Below are 16,199 nucleotides of genomic sequence, written 5' to 3'. Positions count from 1 at the left end.
TAGACCTACAGTCATCATCAGTCACTGTTATAAAATCAGAATATTCTTATAAAAATAGTGAGGATAAAGCCACAATTATATTTAGTAGCACATTGATTAATCAATTCAAGCAGCATACTTTTTATGTTTAAAACTGTTACATATACAACTGCACAATACAATTTTACTTTATGATTGAGTAAGAGACCAGTTTACCCTGTCTTCATTAGCATGTTTTCAGCTGTGAGTGAGACAGGGTCTACCATCAAAATTAGCTTCTCAAATCATTGAACACATCCTGAGGATTCAATTTGTTTCATAATTATTTTTTCTTATTATCCTAACAGATTCCTAACGGAGTCCTTCAATCCAACAGCTCACTTCCAACAGTACCAAATTCTTGTATTGTGAAGTGAGGCACCTGGCATTGTGGCAGGATCCACAAGGATGAAATTATCTTCTTCATTACATTCTCACGAGAAATTTACATTTCTACAATGACTAATTTTCCTAGTGATTATGTCACTTCATCACCAATAAAGTCCCCTCCTCCCCCATCCAATTTTATTTTCAAAATTGTTGAAATAGTACTTACAGGAACATAGTACTGTAAAACGGGGTAACTTCGGCCACTTTTTCGTGTATTTTGAAAATATACATATGGACTTTTCCCTATAATTTTCTGAAAAAAATAATATAAGTTCTGCCGTACTTTTTCTTCATTGTTATGTATGTACATAATAGTAATTGTAATTCAGTAATGAATTATGATTATCAAAACAGCGGCCGGAGTTACCCCGTGTTTTGGGGTAACTTCGGCCACCGTATAAATAACTAAAAAAACGAAGTTTCCTCCGACTTAGTATTACTTCGGCCACCATAAAAGTTTTTAAAAACTTGTAAAAAGCCATATATCAATAATCGGCAAACAAATTAAGACCATTCGGGGCAAAACAGACGTATAGTGATCAAATTTACAAGATATTTCCAAATAACTCACATTTTCCCCAAAGAAGAAACAAGTTAACTTAAGCCTGTAAGCACTCACTGATATAAAAATTATGCATTATATTATGTAACTAATCTTACTGGCATGCAAGATAATGAAGATAGCAAAATCATATTCTCTTGAGTCCAATGTATGAAGAAAGAAACAAGTTGAAAAAATAAAATATTTTTGGACTGTTCTGACAATACACTGGCGTCTACATTAAAAATATATCTGGCCTGTCAATTAAGCTCTTGAATTTGTATCGCCCACGTCTGACTGGATCCCGAACTTCCAATTTCCTCACAATATCATCTTTCTGGACGTCACATTCATCATCAATTACTGGGAAAGTGAAGTACACATCCCTTCCAGCTTTCTTCCTCGGAAACTTCACTACCAAGTGCTCTCCAGTTTCCTTAACTTCTCCAACATAAAATCGCTGAATTTTGTCCTTGGAAAATTTTACAAGTAAGAAGTTTCCTGCTTCATATTCATCAGTCCCATCTACTTGCATTTCCAAACTTGCCGTCCTGTCTTCAGTTCAAATTCTCTCTCCTTGGCTGCAAAGTTCATAATTTTCTTCAAGCTGCTCCTGTTCATTTTGGGGTTGCTTTGATATGTGGTTTGTGGTTACACTTCGTCCAGGCCTCACATTCAGTCGTTTTCCTTTGAATCTGGACTTATTCTTCTCTCCTAATCGAGATGTCTTCAGGAGATTCGTGAACGATTCGCTCCATGACTTTTCCGAACTCTGATTTTCGGTAAAGTCAGGAAGTCTTTTTAGGACAGCATCACTTTTTAGAAGACAAAGTCCTGCAGCTCTGAAGCCAGATTTCAGGCTACTTTTCAACCTTTCATCCCCTATATCCTCCTGGGCTGACTTGAAAACTCTGAGAAATTCTGTTTTAGGTAGGGTTCGTCTATTCTTATTCTTCCATTCGTTCAGCTGTTTCCTCCAAGACATTTTAAGTGGACAGAGAAGTGCAACATCCAATGGTTGTGTTAGATGAGTTGAACTTGGTGGCAGGAGCACAAACGATATATTGTTGTTCTCACACTGTCTGATTACTTCCATTGACAGATGGTTGGCCAGGTTGTCACCTATTATTACTTTTTTACCAGGTAACTTCTTGAGATATGGCAGGCAAATTGTAGAAAACCATTCCTCAAAAATGGCCATATCAAACCAACCACTTTCATTTCTGTCGTAATGTGCACCAGTGACACCACCTTCTGTCCAGCCTGGGTACAAATGTTTGGCTTGATAGAGCACATATGGAGGCAACAACTCTCCTGAGCCTGTTCCTGCCAACATGACAGAAGTTCCACTCTTTGATGAGCCAGTAATCCTCTCAGGGTGTTTACATCCTCTTTTTACAATCACTTTAACTTTACCCGGATCATTTACAAAATTAGTCTCATCGTAGTTTATAATATTTTCTGGAGGAATTCCATCCAGTGTCATTTCTAAGTTGTCGAAGTATTCACCAATTTCTACCAATCCTATGGAAGCTCTAGCACGTTTGATATTTTCCCCAAAGCGAAACGATAAATCTCGATGTCTATCAAGAAAACGTTTGAGCCAGTATGCACCAGGCACATTATCTTTGAAGATGGAAATTGTTTTTCCCTCTCTGTCTAGATAATCCTTCACCACAATTCTGATGTCTCCAGGTGTTAACAGATATCCCCATACAGCACACGTAGTAAGTCCATGAATGAGGTTGGCTTCTTCCTGAAATCAAACACCAGAGATAATAGGTAAATAAAATATCTCTGTTAGCAACACCTCGGGGGTATAAGTGAAGCAGTTACATATAAGCGTCAAAGCAAACCTCAGCTGAAAGAATGCTTGGATGTCCTATTTTTCCCGTGTGCTTCTTGTTCAGCTTGTCTTGCAGGGTCGATCGCAAAACAGCATATTTCTCCGAGGCTTGCCGAATCGTTATAGTGCCTTTCTTTATCTCTTCTAATGTGTTTTTTAGGTAAACAGGATTGTAATTACAATACCCACGGCCGCCTAAAACTTTCTTGTATCTTCTTGGCATGGCCGAAGTTACCCTGGAAGAGGTCAACTTTTACCACAAAACTATTGCATGAAAAACCTATTTGAAGAAGATGCATCAAATTCAGTTGATCAGTTACCAGACATACTTACTTTCTAACACCATAAATAGCTGGAGTAGAGAATCAGATGCTGGGGCTGGAGAACAGTTTGTTTTTCAATGTTACTCCAACAAGACAATAATCGGTGCTGTGAAACAAATCGCTTTACTTGACAATGAGCCCGCCTATATTCTTTGAACTAGCGAGTGTTAATAGAGCACACTATTGCGCGCGTATTTTAGTTGTTGCAAATTATTCATCTTTTATAGTATAGGGGGCAGGAGAAAATCAGTGTTGCCATGCGCCACTGGCCGAATTTACTCTGAATGGCCAAAGTTACCCCGTTTTACAGTACCACACATAATTCTCTCGTAGAATTTTCCATCAGTACTACTCATTTGTTTGCTTTTGTTGGCTATGGATACATAAGATTTCAAGGTAACTTTGATTATGTTAATAAGAAATAGGAGTGTAGTATAATGATGTTAGGAACATTTAAGAAATTTACTAGATATTCAAGAGATTGCATGCTATGAATGACAGAGTTTACTTATATTTCAGATATGCGAACGAACTGAACTCAAATCTTACCCATAAATAGGCCATAGAAATCATGAGAAAGATGACTTTGTTGAGCTAAATGATCTAAAGCATACAAATTTACTAGCAATGAGTCAGCTACGAATACATAAGATTTCAAGATAACTTTCAAATCACTATGAGTTACAGCTTATACTGCCAGTATATTACATGGTGAGTAAAAATGAAAGCTATCTTTGGAATCAGCATGAAAACAATTAACTAATGTACATAATAATTATGTACATTATATTCATGAGAAGTAATGACTGAAATGGTCTCAAATTACAGAGAGGTGCACACTCTCAAACTTGGTTGGATCTTAATAGTTTGAACAATTGATATCCTCAAGTAGGTTTATTTAAAGCAATATAAATTCTTCACCAAAAAATAACATTCTTGTAAGTTTGACAAAAATATAAAATCTGATATGGTAAAAAAATTCTGAGAAATTCTACACTATTCAACTGTTCTTTGTGCCATGCAACACTTAAAACAAAATACCATCAGCACTATGCTTGTCATTTTTTAGAATAATTCATCTGTTCCCAAGAGAGAAGCATGTGAAATTATACGTCATTTGGGTATTAGTAAAAGCGTACTGGCAAGCATCATCCTTAATAAAACAACAGGTCTTTCTCCTTGCAGCAAAACAATAGAATGGGTATACTAGTAATCTAAACTGAAATGATTTGCACAGAAGATTTTTACCTCTTGATGAATTATACAGGAAGGAATGAAGACACAGAATGCAGTACAATATGAAGAAAGAAAAGACAATTTGTACCTGAATATAATATGCCAGATTTAAATTCAGATTTGGTGGGAACTCTGTGACTACTATGAAATGAGTATCATTTGGAATTAATATGTCCCCAGCTGTGCAATGTATATTTTGAAGGGAATGGCAAAGAAGAAATAGCAAAACTTAGGGCACTGTCCCGAAGTAGAGATTCATATTAAGGAATTGTATTTTTTTCTGAATGAAAAGGAGACTTCAGGAAGAAGTTACAACCTTCTTCCTTGCAACTGATGTAGTTGGAACAAGTTGGAAACAGGACAGAGCTCGGCTCCAACAGTATAAAGTTAGTGCCATTAGCTGTCATCCTCAGAAGCCTCGGTTTGTTTCTTTTTCTTTTTCTTTTTTTTTCTGCTAGTGGTTTAACATTGCACAAACACACTGAAGGTTTCTGGCAACGCAAGGATGGGAAAGGGCTGGGACCGGGAAAGCAGCAGCTGTGGAATTAATTAATGTACAGTCCCAGAATTTACCTGGTGTGAAAATGGGAAACCACGGAAAACCATCTTCAAGGTTGCCGAGGTTTGATTCCTAGTACTGCCAGAGATTTGAGATTAGCAAGAGTGGAGTCCAGCAAGGAAGTTGTCTCTCACCACTTCTCTTCATAATCATAATGGATGAAGTTTTAAAAGCGGTTAAGAGAAAGGATCGAACAACTAATGCCCTGGTTTTTGCTGATGATGTAATGGTATGGGGTAAGACAGAAGTGGAAGTACAAACTAGATTAGATCTCTGGCATGAAGCTTTTAAAACCTTTGGTCTCAAAATCAGCAAAACGAAGACAGTTGGCTTGGTGATGAGTAGAAACTCTCCAACTGTTCATCTAAGAATTGGAGATGAGGAGATGGATATTGCAGACAACTTCCAGTATTTAGGTAGTGTTCTGTCATCAGACAATATCATACATCCAGAGATTAGTAACAGAATACAGAAAGCTTCTTTCATGCTGTACGTCAAATACTTTGGGATGAAACATTTCCGTTAGTTTCCAAGATCAGCTTGTACAAAATATATCTAGAACCTATACTGACATATGGCCTGGAAGCAGCAACACTTACTGGACCAACAAAGAGTCGTCTTCAGGCAACAGAAATGAAGTTTCTCCGTTCTTGTCTACAAAAAACAAGAATGGATAAAATAAGGAATGTAGATATCCGACAACAGCTTGGATTGGAAAGAAGCTTGCTGGAGACTCTAGAAGTGAAGAGTGAAGAGATTGCAATGGTACGGTCACATGAAAAGAATGAACCCTCACAGGACTCCTCGAACATACTTTGATCACAATGTTCCTGGGAAGAGACCAAGAGGAAAACCTTGTGATGTTTGGGAAAAACAGATAATGAAGGACCTTGAAATTAGAGACGCGAACTGGTGTCGCATATATGAGCAGCATCTGTGGATGGATAGAACAAACTAGAGGAGGCTCGTACACAACCGCACCCGGCTTGCTGGAGCAAAGAAATGATGATGATGATGAGGAAGAGTGTAGGTATGTTGTTGAAAAGGTACATGCAGTCACCTTCATTGGGAGTGTGACAAAAAAGAGCTGCAGCACCTCGAGAAATATAAGGACATGAGTTTGTGTTTCCATGTTTATCCTCGTCTCTTATTTCTGTTGCTCCCTCTCCCCAGAATGACCTGCCATTGTGTTTATCCAATTATATGTGTTCCTTTTTTATTCCCCTCTCTCTTCTGACTGATAAAAATGCAACCACAGTTTCCCATACATGTCACACATTGCCCACACCACCCAACTCATCGGAGCGGCCACCTTACAAGGGCTGGAACCAAGCAAGATACAGCCACATGAAATAATAATTGTTATTATTATTATTATTATTATTATTATTATTATTATTATTATTATTATTATTATTATTATTATTATTATTATTCCAGTACAATTTCTCCAAAAGTTTGGACTCTGCAGTAAATGCTTGAGCCTCCACCTACATATGAAAACGTGAATTCTATTCGACCACAATCTGTCTTGACAAGGCCTACAATAGAGCAGGTGAAAAGTTATCATTCATAAAAATGCGACCACAACCGAATAGCTCCAAAGACAACACCTTTTTACTGAAGACACTGTGCACAAACTCATGCATATATGGTTAAGAAGCTGAAAATATCCCACTTATCAAAAAAAGAAAAAAAAAAAAAGAACTAATGTAGATATGATTTTGAATAACCAAATCTTTCTAAATTCCACTAATTTCAGGAGCACCAGTACATATTAATTTTAACAAACATTTCAATAAATATTGCATGCATGATATACACAGAATTTAAAACAACTTCCAAACAATTTTGAAAAAGAAAGCTTTCTTCCTTAACAGTTTTTTTTTTCTTTCTTTTTTTGGTGTTATATCCCTGCATCACTTTAGTAATAACACATCTATCAGTGAAGACTTTTCACTTTCCTCAACAACACATAAGAGCAATTTCATGGTATCTACAAAACAGTTCACATTTTTCAGTGTCCTGAACAGCTGCTGAGGTTAAGTGTTATACTAAACAATGTCAATGGAGAGAGTGGCATTCAGTTACACTCTTGTGCACATTCCCAATACTATATTTACTTGTCCTCTTTCTATGTACTTCTTTGTTAAAGGGTTTTCTTCTCTTCTTTCCTCCAGTTATGATTTGACAAGTATCCTGGAAATGGTCATTAGAGACCCGAGAATATAAGGCTTTAAACATTATAGACCTGAAAGGTAATGCATTAGACATGAAGGGTAACCCTCTTATTATGTCTACAGAGACTTACCGAGACTATGGAGATAAACTATTCTGAAATTATTTTCATCTTCAATATTACAGAAAGTAAGATTGCATATACATTTCAAGTAGGTATTGATTGATCAAAATTTGTATAAGCAGGGCTCCTGAAATTATTTTCATCTTCAATATTGCAGAAAGTAAGATTGCATATACATTTCAAGTAGGTATTGATTGATCAAAATTTGTATAAGCAGGGCTCTGCAGAAGCAGCATGTGAGCAACTTTAACTTATAGTAGTTAATCATGAAAACAAATTTTGCTCACAATTATGGAAATTATACAACATTCAGAATGTAACTAAGGATGTATTCATTTAACATGTTTAATTTTTATTTTAGTTTTAGAGCCAGTTTCATGACTGAATTTATCTTAAGTTTCAATTTAAAAAAATATTCTGATAAGTAGTGATAACTAGAGTCCAGATCTTTATGCACTATTAACCTACAAAATGTGTACATAAATATGTACCGGTAACAAGAAACATCAAAATACAGGGTGGTGCACGAATAGTTGACACATTTAATTTTAGAACAACCACCTTATTTTTCAGAGAACACTAATGAAATTTTAGACATAGGCAGCATGGACCCTGGAAATACATTCCACTATATCATATATACAATTTGGCCTCCACTTCGGCGGATAACCTCTTCGAGACGGGTACGCATGTATCTGACGACTTTGCGGCACAGGTCTTCATGAATTTCACTGGAGGGCTGCATTAACCGAGCACGCATTTCCATGCGGCTTTGAGGTCTTGAAGCGAAGAGTTTTTCTTTTAAATAGCCCCATAAAAAGAAATCACAAGCATTTAAATCTGGGCTTTAAGGAGGTCGGAAAAATCTGCCATAATTTTTGTGCTGTGGGTAACGATGAGACATTACATGATCAACAAATACTCCCCTCAAAAACTAAAGAACATCGTTAGCTGTGTGAGATGTTGCACCATCTTGCATAAACCACTGCGTATGAATAGGTACAGCGGAATTTGAGGCATGAATTTATTCTCCAGCATGTCCGTGTATCGTTGTGGATTAACAGTCTGTCTGAAGAAAAATGGTCCAATTAACCCATGACTTGACATAGCTACCCACAGACTCACTTTTTCTCCATATGTGTTTTTTCATGAATAATGTCTGGTTTTCTGTAGCCCAAAACCACACATTTTGTTTATTAACTGCCCCTTTGATAAAAAAATAGGCTTCATCAGAGAACCAAGTGTTAAACAGTACTTCATCTTTATCTTGAGTCCATAAGGCACACTGCAAACTACTCTGCCTGTGAAGATCTTGTGTAGCACAGACATTTTTTACAGGTAACCTGAAGGTCATCGTGTAATATTCTTTGAACTGAATGGGGTGATATTCCACTTTCTCTTGAAGCTCACCGGGCTGCACTGCATGGCGACCCTCAGCGCAGCGATGTTTTCAGGAGACCGAACTGCTGGTGCACGAGGTCGCTTTTTTTTCCTTCACACTGGCTTGTCCTTCAAAGTTTCTGTATAAGCGAAGGGTGGTGTTCCTTGCTGGTGCCCACCTAAATTTATTTTGTGTCGCCGTAACACTTTTTGATTTGCAATAAAATATAACTGTTCTGGCGCGCTGCTGAACGGAGAGTCGGCCGTGGTCGGCCATGGCAGAAAGCTCACTGGAATGCAGGCATTTGGCAACAAAGCAGCAGTGTCACCTCTACAGATATTTCCATGAAACAGGGAAGATGTGCGCGAAATTTTAACAACATAGTACATAAGTTGCATTTTATATTTGCTTTTCAAATGTGTCAGCTATTCATGCGCTACCCTGTATGTACTAAATAATGAAGCATCAAAATTATAAAAATGTTTCAAAAATAATTTTACTGAGCATGAAAGGTAAAAATAAGGTTAATTTAAAAAAAATTACAATACAAAAAATTATATCACAGACTATGGTGCAAAAGGCAATCAAGGTGAGGAGCTTAGTATGTTACAAGGTATTTCTGCATATTCTCAGGAGTCAGGTTCCGTCAGCAATTGGGAAGTATATTCTTGTACACTGAAAATGATTGCTTGGCATCACACAAAATCACTGATGAATACTTAAGTACATGGATGTGTCTTAGAGCAATATCTTTTGGAGTTCTCACAATTTTCCATTGATAATCTGGCCAACAATAAACAAACTGGTGTAACTTGGATTTCTCTCCAAAACAGACTGAAATTTTTTCATGACCTTTACACCTACTGACCTGCAAACAGCATTCAATTCATTTTTCATGGCACAGATGAAGTCCATCAATTCCATGAGTGATAGTCCACTAATTTCCAACATTTTTTTATGTTTTCAGGAATCCAGCTGAAGTTAGATTTGATACATGCAACATAACATGCAATCCCTCACTGATACACCAGACTGAGGGGTGAAAGAGTCAGCAACAGCACAATGTTGAAGGGTTCATTGTAGAAATTAACTGCTGTTATCCAAGTGCCCCATCATGTTAATATGGGTTGTGGAGGAAGTGTCCTTTGTGGTAGTTGCTCTCAGTAAGCCTGCACACGTTAGGGCACCTTCAGAAACACCTTCTAGGTTGAAGAAACAAGTTCACTGACTTGAAAGAAGTGACTTTGTATCTCTTCTGCAACTTGGTGAATAGTATGGACCAGTGAGGTGGAAATAGAATGCTTTAAGTGCAGTTGCAGCCTTCAACATATAGGCTACCGAGTCAGCATACGTTAAAAGAACTCTTTCTTGTTGTACACCTCCAGACCACAATACTTTTAGTCCATCATTAATGAGTAGGGCAACTGTTCTGTGATCTGTGCAATCTAGAACTCTCCTGGCAGTGATTTATGGTTTTGATGCACTGTCTGAACTCAGCCTTCCCATAACCAAGTTTATAATGTATATGCCCAAAATGTCTGTGGTTCACCCATGGTGTTCCAGATGTAAGAATGGCCTATTTCCATTCTAATGGACTCCATAGCATTATCATAATAGTTATCAAAATATCCCTTGCAAGGTGTAGATTTGTCAGGAACTTGATGACAACAGTACTTCTTGAGAAAAACATGGTATTTTGGCACCTGAACTTTGTTCCATGGTATGTTTGCTGTGATCATGGCTTCACACAGGTCTATGTGAAACTCGATTCGAGGAGAATCTTTTTGTGTTTGTATTAATAATGACTGCTATTTTACTGAACGTAACTGGTTATTTTTGTTGTGAAGCGCACTTCATTTATGCTGTTCTAACTGAGATTTCATTGTACAGACTACTTTTTTTGTCACACACTTGACACAGCACAACTTTCCCATCGGTAGTAAAGACATACTTCAAATGGCCAGCCCCCTACCGTATGTTGTTAATATTAGTGAACAAAATACAACCCTTACCTCCCACTTCCTAATCTCTTCCTGCTTTATTGTAAAAGTCACTGAGTTCGTAAGCTCCTTCAAATGGTGGAGCAAGGTAATACCCTACACATTTTGTCATTCCCACTTTCTTGTAAAGCCAGCTAACAAAAGCTGCATTCAGGTGGTAGGGTGACAAGCAAATTATGTATTGAGAACCATCAATCACCTACATTTTCCAGAGCTTATTAGGGAGTGCAAGATCAAAGGGTAAGCTGAGAGATACCAGGCTATACATGAGTGGTTGACCCATTGCATCGTGAAAGCAGGAATATTCATTCCATTAATGTACTGACAACTTTCAATTTAAAATTGAGAAACTTATATAATATTTGATCATTTTGTATAATCCAATGTTTAATTAAGCATTTGACATACATGCTGGTTTCATGTAAAAATATGTAGCACTGTACAAAATATGTTTAAAAAAATATAGCATGAACATTAAATATTATAATTCTTAATTCATAAAGATTTTAAGTTTTTAGACACTTGCATACAGAACGAAAAAATAAGTAACTACATAAAACCCGGACTCTAATGATAGCATACTGTATCTACCTAAGATGATATAGGCTATGTATTAGCATCACTAGATTTTCACAGTAAGTCTCATCTACAGAAATGAAATAAAAACCAAAATTATTTCACAAAACTATATTAATAAAATAATAAAGTCATGTATAGTATATAAAGATAGGAGCATAAAGGGGAACATACAGCATGAAACACACAATGACAGGTCAGCATCACAGGAGGAAACTATGGATGTAGAAGAATTTGGATTGATGACAGGAGAGTCTACTCTCAAACAGCATTGTGTGTGGAGAGTGTCATCGTCCATTTGTGTATTCCTGTTTATTCTTGTTTCCTTTCTATTGCTTTCTCTTCCAATACTAACCAGTCATTGTGCTTATCCTGTTACTTGTTCCTATCTTTCTATATATGACTGTCCTTTGTTCCTTTCCATTATATACAGTATACTGACATCTTAAGTTCCTTTTCTCCTCATATGTCTGTCCTGTCTTCCTAGCCCTTTACCATCTGCATTCATCTTTATCCTTTTCTCTCTTTCCTTTTCCTGTTCCTGTTCTTGTTGTTCTTATTTGGCGTTTTTTCTAATCCAACATTTCCCACATCAAGACTGAACATATCAAAATGATCCCTTAATGAGTTCTGAAATCTGCCTCCCTGAGGAAGTTGTTCATCCTATTATATGTTTCCATCTTTCTATAGGAAACTGAATCTAGTGAAGAAGTCTGCTAGGTATAACATGATGGCAAGCATAATAGGCAGTCATACAAACTTTTGTGAAAAATAGAAGGGTATGTATAGGTATACTGGCAGAAACAGGTTTCAAGGAGGACTTTCCAGGAATCATTAACCTTTATCGTACGAGCAGCCATGCGCGCACATATCCCTTGGTGGACGGAGTGTTAGGAAGGTCCAAGCCCATGCCGGCCAGAGTTTTTTTTTCCTAGCGACAGCATGAACTATACCGTCATACTTATACTCTTGTAGAAATTAGAAATTTTGAAAGAACAACTTCGAATAAGGATTGGATTATTCCATACAAATTGGGGAATGCGATGATAGTAAAGGATTTACAAAACACTATGTACAATTTATTATAAATCCAATTAATCTCATATTACACTACATTACTTTTGAATTTGTACACAATACTGCACGTAAGAAAACCTCTGAAATGAGATGAAAACCTCCCTGAGTCAATCATTAGATATGGAGCAATAGTATTACGAGATATGGCAATTTATGTTCTAAGGTCAGGTGATGTCAGTAACAGGAAACTAATCTGTTGACGCAATGGAAACAGCCCACGCTGAGGTGAAGACTGTACAAGGAAGTAGCGAGTTATTTTGTTCTTATCATTTTATATCACATCACACTTCTCGAGGCACAGAAACAACATTCAAACGAATGAATGATTTCATAAAGAAGAAGGTGAAAACATGGACCTTAAAATGTACTTTTCGGGTGGTACATTTTGAAGCAAGGATACACGCAAAGTGCTACACCGCATTCCTCACAATGGAAATTCGACCTTGATGTCTTTCCCTTCTCCAAGCACACTTTGCACCTGCAAGAAGATCCCTTGTTAGGCCAATGTTTAGAACTTTTCACTTCAAGGCGAGAGAGACATGCAACACTGGTAACCGGTCTGCCAAGATCAGTGGATGGTAGCTCTGGGTTCGTGTCCTGAGCAGCTTGTATTATATTCCTAACAAGTAGCTCACGAAACTCCTTCTGAGACAGCTTTCCTTGACAAGACGTGTGAATGATGATGGCAATCAAAATAACGATGCTCAGCAGATGGAAAAACAGTTTCTTTGCCCACTTCCATATTCGTCAGGAAATATCGTAACTATTGGCCATGCGATCACTCTTGTCACATTAACACATATGTGCATTGTAGCTTTCAATTATTGCAGGTTTCAGTGCAATCCCATTGTCATCAATAAAGTGACCGGATGGTGACGGGTTATGCATGTTAGTTAGCAAATGCACTCCCCTTTTATCTTTCCAACTCATTGCGCACAGGTTTCCCGTCACTTTGCTAATAATCTTCTCCCTTCTTCAGTTTCAAATCTTCAGGTCCGAATTTTTTCGGCGTATCCTTCCAGTTATGTCGGACGGTGCCACAGCTGTTTACTTTCCTCCCAAGCAAATCATTGAGAGGGCAGGAGAGGAAAAGTAATTGTCCATGAATAATTTATGGCCTACACCCTCTACCTTCCTTGTTAGCTGCAGAACTGTTTCATGCGTAGAATTGATGTAGCATTTTACCGTTGTTTGCCAATGTAGACCGTCATATTGTATGTGTAACCATTTCTGTCATAGAGCTTGTAAAGTTTTATACCAAACCGCTTATGTTTTTTTTGGTATGTATTGCTTGAAGATCACTCTACCTTTGAATAGGACTATCAGTTTACCAGCTGCCAGGTGTTCTGTTGGGTTGTAAACTGAAGAAAATTTGTCATTGAAGTAATCGAATACGTTTCGTACTTTCCATAGTCGATCATAACTGGGGTCAATTTTGTCAAGTGCGTTGTCATTATTTTTGAAATGTAGAACTCTAAGAATGTGGAGAAAGCTGTCACGCTTCATTGTCTTCGAACGGAAAGGAGTGTAATACTGCCCTTGGGTAGACCAGTAATCCTTCACAGTGCCTCTCTGGCAGTGACCCATCTGTACAATCATGGCCAATAAATGGTACAGTTCATGCATCTGAATTTCCAGCTGTTTATTATCTGCACCTAAAGTCTGAAATGCCTATTGGTTTGTCTCTCCAAGAAGTATTCCGAAAAGTTCATTGGTAAATATCAATTTAAAATTTCCTAGTGGAGGCGAGTCTGAATTTAAATGTTCATTCCCTAAACGAGATAACCCATGTCACTTTCACTCTCACTTCCACGCATAACACTGTTCCCTTCATGAGGAGACCCAAGTTCTTCTGATTCAGATACAGATATTACATCTTCATCAGAATCTGTGTCTGTCAAAATTTCCCGCACTTCGTCCTGAGTAACGGAATCTAACATTCCTGCACGTCTAGCCATGTTCACTGCTTATAACAAACTAATTGCTTTGTTTGTAGCAGGAAGAGCAGCCGCCAAATTCTTATGTACATTATTATGCACATTTTAGTGACTCATATTAGTAACAAATCGAGTAGATCATTTTCATAAGCCAGAATTCACAACAAACTGCGAGGAAAATTATGTGGTTGATATATCAACCGCTCGTCCTTTTGGGGGAGTTTGGGTGTGGTTGAAATTTCAACCACTCGTCCTTTTCGAGGTATAATTCTCTGGTATATTTCGACCACTCGGCCGATAAAGGTTAATGAACAAGGGGAGGGTGTATGTAAGGATATGATGATGATGATGATGCTTGTTGTTTAAAGGGGCCTAACATCTAGGTCATCAGCCCATAATGGTGTGAAATGACACAAAATGTAATGACAATTTAAAAGTCCAAAATTCATCCACTGACAAGAATTCAAAACATGATGAAGAAGAATGAATGGATGAATATGAATTTAAAATAATCAGCAGATCTAACTCACAATACTGATAGTTAAAAATAATTCCAAAATTGATCCACTGACTAGAATTCTAAAAGACGATGATGAACAATGATTATGAACTTAAAACAATCAGTGGATCCAACCCTCCATGCCCCACCTTCCCAGAAAATATCTTAAAACAATAGTATTAATGACCAAGGGACTGCTTCCAAAGCACAATCCTGAATCGATGATGCTTGTTGGCTAATGGGGTCCAAAATCCAGGTCAACGGCCCCTTATAATGGTACTTATCACTAGAAAAGTAGAACCATGGTATTTCTCATGTTGCGGTACTAATCGCAAGAAGTGTGTTCCACACATTATGGTGCTACTCACAAGTATTGTACGTTGCACAGGTAATTCAGAACTATAGTGTTTCTCATAAAATGGCGCCACTCATATGCAACGCAAAGCCATGGTGTTCCTCACCTAGGTGTACAAATCACGGGCACCAGTAACCCTGTGGAGTTCCTCACATAGTGGGTACTAATCACTGACAACGCAGACCCACAGTGTCGCTCATACAGTGATACTAATCACAGCCAACGCCCAGATCCATGGCGTTTCTAACATAATGGTACTAAATCACAGGCAACGTAAACCCGTGGTGTTCCGCTTATAGTGATACGAATCATAGGTACTGTAAACCCACAGTGAACCACTCTCTGCTGCTACTAATCACAAACCTATCATCATACCTGCATACTTTTAAAAAGGGCTATCAGTAAAACTCACACGCGACAAAAAAATTCTAAGCATTTTTGACATACCCCAGCTTGACGAAAATAATAATACTTCTGGGCTACGAAATACAATAATTCATGCTTTAAACAGGATACTTCAATGAAATCATATCTACTTACATCACAAGTCAATGATTTGTAGATGAACATAATAATCAAGAAGAAATCTATGTTAAACAGCAGCAGGCATGGTGAATATTAGTTTGGAGCATACATAACAGGACTTCCTTGATAAATTAAGCAGATATGCAATAATTAAAAAGGCTTTACACAATGAAACTTGTTTAACATAACACAGGCAAGAAATAATATAATACACACTGCAAATCACATGCTAGTTTGACTTTAAAGTCATAGTTGTGGCCTTTTTAGCTTCCTGCAAAAAGTCTTGAGAAAATGTTTTGTCATAACAGCGACCAGAACTCCTGGTCTTCAAAAGAGAAATAGACTCCAGAGATTCTTTGGACGTGGATGATCTGAACTCTGTTCTATTTTTCTTCACAAGGCTGAAAACGCATTCACATTCTGCATTGCTATGGGGTATTGCGAGAATACTCTAGAAATTTGGTTATACTTAAGAAGTCCATCGGCTCCACGAATTCTTGATATTTATACCCAACTGGAATCACTAGTAGCATCTTGACTTGCAACCAAAGTGTCATATACCTGAAGAGCTGTGAACTGTCTCTGAAGCTCATTGACCACCTCATCTGTAGTTTCATTCTCTTCCTTGCATAAC

The 16,199-nt window shown here is 37.5% G+C and overlaps 1 protein-coding gene across 1 annotated transcript in view; it reads right to left on the bottom strand.

Annotated features, from left to right (window-relative positions):
- Arms (Ankyrin repeat-rich membrane spanning) overlaps nt 1-16,199 on the bottom strand; it is a 485,159-nt gene that overhangs the window by 54,184 nt on the left and 414,776 nt on the right. The window lies entirely within an intron of this gene.

This window comes from Anabrus simplex, chromosome 2, assembly GCF_040414725.1.
Source record: "Anabrus simplex isolate iqAnaSimp1 chromosome 2, ASM4041472v1, whole genome shotgun sequence".
Classification (NCBI taxonomy): domain Eukaryota; kingdom Metazoa; phylum Arthropoda; class Insecta; order Orthoptera; family Tettigoniidae; genus Anabrus; species Anabrus simplex.
This window is presented reverse-complemented; position numbering and strand designations above follow the sequence as displayed.